The sequence below is a fragment of the Triticum aestivum genome, chromosome 4D, assembly GCF_018294505.1.
Source record: "Triticum aestivum cultivar Chinese Spring chromosome 4D, IWGSC CS RefSeq v2.1, whole genome shotgun sequence".
Lineage (NCBI taxonomy): Eukaryota > Viridiplantae > Streptophyta > Magnoliopsida > Poales > Poaceae > Triticum > Triticum aestivum.
In genome coordinates, this window is record NC_057805.1 from 40,149,495 (window position 1) to 40,155,049 (window position 5,555).

Here is a 5,555-nt window from a genome sequence, read left to right on the forward strand (position 1 = left end):
CCGATACATCGAGCGCTCTAGTCATGTCTCCCTGCCACACACAAACTTGACATGTGCCCTCTAACGTTCCGGTAGGCCAGTCGCCCTATATCTTTGACTTGCACACACACACAATTTCGATGGCTCTCTTCATCGATCTCGCACCCACCCACTTCATCCTCTCTTCGACTCTATCGATAGCTATGACCCCTCCCTCTCTTCTCATGGATTGCCCGACCCTCTATGTATGATATGGATAGGCCTCCATTTCACACACATTGCATGCAAAATTTTGTTTGAGATGTCATCGACACATATTCCCACAAATAATTCACGAAATCAACCCCCCACCCCGAAACAAAAAACACTCACGAACGCGGTTTGTATCTCTCACACACACCCACGTAGGTGGGGGACGTGCACGAAGAGAAGAGGTGCATGCACGGCGCATGTACTCCCGTCTCTTTCCCAACCACACCCGCGCGGTACACGGTGGAGCTCATTTCTGTACGAAAAAGGCAGCCCACGTGGTAATTTGGCACGTGTACTGGTTGTCCACTTGGTGGAGGGAGGATCGTCTACCACGGGTGAACAAACAAATTGTGACTTGACATGTTATGTTAAAAAGAGGCAAACCATGTGGGGCCTACCTTAGAGGCAAGGCTCTATACACTGGAGTACTTTTGATGTGTCCCATCAACTTGCAGAATGAGGAGAAGCTTGCTTAGTACATCGTCTCCCCCGCCCACGGGCGCGGTGGCTCGTAGGATGAGGTGAAGCTTGCTCCGCCTTACGCCAGCGCCCTCGCCCACGGGCGCGGTGGCTCGCAGGACGAGGAGAAAAATTTACTACTCCCTCCGTTTACTCCTCGTCCCTACTACCTTGGTTATAGAGATTATATCATATTGTTTGGAATATATATGTCCTTTAGTAGATTTCAATATGAACTACTAGTACATACTCCAAACACTGATGTATATAGACGTATTTTAGAGTGTAGATTCACTCATTTTGCTCCGTATGTAGCACTCTCCCTCGCCCCTCGACCCTCGCCCACGTGGTGGACGTGCAGCAATTCATTCGGTCTCATATAGCCAGAATGATATATACTGCACTACCATTATTGCTCGACTTCCCGAAGAGGCGAAGAGCCAATCGCAAGGTTAATATTTTGGAGATGCCAAGCGCAAGGTTATAGGAAAACGAGTAGTAGGTGCCGCGTCATTTATAAATAAAGTTTTTTTTCTTCAGTGGCACGTACGCAATATGATAGGTTCATATGGAGAGAAAAGGAAACCGCTCCACTATATACATAGTCAGGACGGGCCAGCCTACACGGTTGCTTGCTGGGGTTGCTCTCTTCACACTCTCTCGCACAAAACGACTATGGCCACATCTCTAACATCCCGGCGGATCACGTCCGCTTGGGGAAGGGGTGGATGCTTAGTGTAGATGCGGTGGCCGTCGCCGACGACGAAAACCCACTGTCGGCACGTCCCGATCAGGGGTCCCCGCCGTTCTCTCTCACAAAGCCGGTGAGGTTGCCTTCGTCCCTTGCTCACTGCCGCGATGTGGGTAGTTGCCGCCTCTCGCCGCCCTCCTCAAGGTTGTGCTACGTCCCTCAGGTACAACTCCCTTTACAGCCGGCTTGCCCCACTCCTCCAGCTGCCCACATCACTCCCTGTGGATATTTCTCTACTTCTTTGCCCCGCACATACCTCTACTGGCTTCTACGTACCGTATTTGTGATGAGTTTATGTCTCATCAACTAGTCCCAGTAATCTTATTCTAATCACGCTTCATCAATTTCTTTGCCACAGGGATGCTCATCTCGATTTTGGTGAAACTGCACAAAATGATCCGATGGTCAAAAGGTTGCAAACTTCATTTATTAGGAAGCTCGAACGTTGCCAGCAAATTGAAGCCTGGTCAGGGTTCACGGTTCAAGGGCTAGGGACTGCATGGATCGTTTTTTTCTTTAGCTGCCTCTGTTCCAAAATAAGTGTCAACTTTAGTAGTAGTACAACTTTGTACTAAAGTTTGCACAAAGTTGAGACACTTATTTTGGAACGGAGGGAGTACATATTTGCTATGATCTGTCAATCATTGAGATGCAATAGCATGCATGTTAGTCTCCTTTGTATTTGATGAAATGTTGCAACGGGCAATCTTGGACGCAAGATACATGTAACAGAAGCTGGAAGCTTCATAGCATTGTACAAATTTATCTCGCTGATAAATTAAAGTACGTACTATACTAGTACTTCCTCCGTTCCTAAATATAAGTCTTTGTAGAGATTTCACCATGAACCACATGCGGATGTATATAGATGCATTTTAAGTGTAGATTCATTCATTTTGTTCCGTATGTAGTGGAATCTCTACAAAGACTTACCTACTAGTAATAGCTAGCCCCCACTACTAGGAATTCTCTATCCTCTCCTTGAGCCACATCATCAAAATTGATGTAGCCGTTAGATGAAGTAAATTAGTCCATAATAGCCGTCTGATCTAGACGTTGAGAGGCTCCGCACTAAGCCACATGCAAGCATGCAGAAATACCGTGGCACATGCATGTGAGTGGGTTTTAAATCACATCAACATGTCTGCATGCAAGCATGCACCGGTAGCATGCATGTAAGTGAGCTTTTAAGTCCCATTAACATGTCAAAAAGAAAAATATAATCCCATTATGCAGTAGGAGTTGGCTGATCTTTTTTCCTTACGTGGGATGATCTAAATGATGATGGGAGTTTATTTAGTTTGGCTACCACATTTGTCATGCGGTTATAGAGTTTTTTTAGTTCTATGAAATCGATAATTTTGCGCAGAGAGATATACTGCTGTTCCGCGGCAACGGCGGGGACTCATCTAGTAATATTTAGGAACGGAGGGAGTACTATGTAAAGAGTTAGGTGTCGCACGGTGATAGTGTGAGGTGGGCCATGTAATCACTAAGCCTGCGTGTTTTCACTGCTCTTGCACGCATCCGCTGTAAGAATGGAGAAAATTGTAATCTAGTAGTAGTATCTCCTTTCGCCGAAAGCGTGGGACATCCAGCAGTCCTACCACCTCAGTAATAAAGACCAATGAGCCATCAAATCACATAGACCCAGCAGTAAGTTGGACGGACGAAGCAACCATCACTCTTGCGCCAGTGAGAGGTCACGTCCGCTCTGCCCGGGCATGAATGCGGCACCGATTCTTTGGAGCGGCGCTGACCGTTTCGGGCGGGAAGCGCGCGCGGGCGATGGAGGGGCTTTGGGTGGGCCAGGCTGGTCAGGAGCGGGCGTGGCAGCTGTCCGCATGTCCCTACCGGACACGCCCGGAAATGAGAGGATGCACCGACTCTCGCGGCTAAAATCGTACACTACACAACATCTCTCTGTAGGAGTAGGTCGATATGTCGCTCTCTCTAACACACACATGTTGTTAAACACACACACACACACACACACACACAAGCACGCACCTTGGTCCCGTTGCACCTTCTAACGTGACTTATTACACCTAGACCGAGGGAGTAGTAAGTATACGAGATACGGTGGCACACTGACTTAAGTCGAATACAAGTGCCCAAAATTTGTGTGCATGTTATAATAAGGATTCACTTAAAATAGTACGTGAGTGAACAGAGGGATCAATTGGACAGTGTTCCCGAGCAGTAGCGAGATGTGTGAGGTAAGATACACCGCTGGCGCTTTTAATTTTTCTTATTAATTTGTTTGTTTCACCCTCTGACTGGTGGGACCCAACGTACTACGTGGAGAGAGGTAAGGTGACTAAGGCTGCATTATTTCTGCACCACTGTGGATAGTCTTACCACCAAAGTAACATGACACGATTATGATTGAAATCCCAATGACTCCCACACACACAAAAAAAATACGGCATGCTTGTCACACGAATGCAGGAATGTATAAAAGGTTATTTCCCTCTCGTTGAACATAACGGGAGGGTTGTGTAGCTGGTTAGCCTGTTCGCTCATCAAACTTGAGGTCTCGGGTTCGATAACTACACTTGAGCATAATTTGTGCTAGGAGGATTCTTTGACTGGTCAAAATGTTTTCTAGGGTTTGCACGCTTCGCACTCTCTCTCCAGTATATATATACACGCTGGAGCCTCAGCGCTTGTAGTTGCTCTCTTCACACTCTCTCGCCCTCTCCCGCTGGAGCCTCAGCGCTTGTAGTTGCTCTCTTCACACTCTCTCGCCCTCTACAGATCTAAACAAGACTTCGTTGGCCTCTCTCTCCCCTCACTGCTGCTCAAAGAGCCGGCAGGATCCGTCCGCCGGGAAGGGAAGGAGGCTTAACGATGTCGCCGTCGGCGAGGGACTACTGGCGCAGCTGTTCACTTTCCACCCAGCGGCGGCGCGGGAGGGCCTCCGACCCCTTCTTCTTCGCCGCCGTCCCGTCGCCCACCGAACCACGCCCCAAGAACCTTAAGGTATAATTTACTTACTCCACATGCATTGCTCTAGCTGCATGTATACCATGAATCTAGGACATGGTTCAAAGAGGAAAGGAGTGGGGGAAAGTAGTGGGACAAGTTGTATATAGCATGAATCTAGGACGTGGTTCAAAGAGGAAATTAAGGGGGAAAGTTGTATAGCATGAATCTAGGACGTGGTTCAAAGAGGAAAGGAATGGGGGAAAGTAGTGGGGAAAGTTGTATCGCATAAATCTAGGACGTGGTTCAAAGAGGAAAGGAAGGGGCGAAAGTACTAGTTCAAAAAGGAAAGGAAGGGACAAGTCTGTAGAGTTTGAGCAGGACTAGATTTGTTGCGCTCACATAGGGAAAGGTGTCTAAAGATAACAAAACTGGGACCAACACAAATATGCTCCTTGGTTGTTTGTTCTTTGTTGCAACAGACTGTGCATGACCACAGTACATCGGTAGATGCACATGGTGCTGGTGCGTCCACTGTCCCGTGCAACTCATTAGCTGTTGTTAATCTAAGGCCCTGTTTGGTTAAAAACTCCCTAGTCCCTACCTGCTTGGTTCCAGGGACTAAACATGGACTAGAGGTTATTAAATGACATGCTAAAAGGCCATGTTACCCCTAGTAATGAACTAATAGAGACAAGGTGCGATGCGTGGCAGGGGCAAGTGTTGGAAAAGTCCCAAAAAGACTCCCTCGGGGTCTTCTTTCTTTAGTCCCAAATGCCCACTTTTAGTCCCTAAAAGTCCCTCCTGTTTGGTTTAGATGGGACTGACACGGAGTTTTTTTAGTCCCTACACCAAAATGTCCCTGTAAACAAACACCCTCTAATAATGCCGCTGGAAAATTGATGCAATGCCACAGTTAAAAGCAAATTACATGTTTAACAAATTTTATTGTTAATATAATCTCTATGTTAATATTAATCAATGCCACCGTTTGAGAAATGCTACTGTCTTGCTTTCTTTCCCATTTAGATAAGGTAGATGCTTCTTTTTGTTGGCTTCTGTGTCATCCACCGTTATTGACCACTAATTGTTTCCTTTGCACCTCTGTGTAAATAGGGTTATCTACTTCACCTCGTTGCCATTGTGACCTTTTGTTGCACTGCACAAAACACTTTTGTTTTAAGAG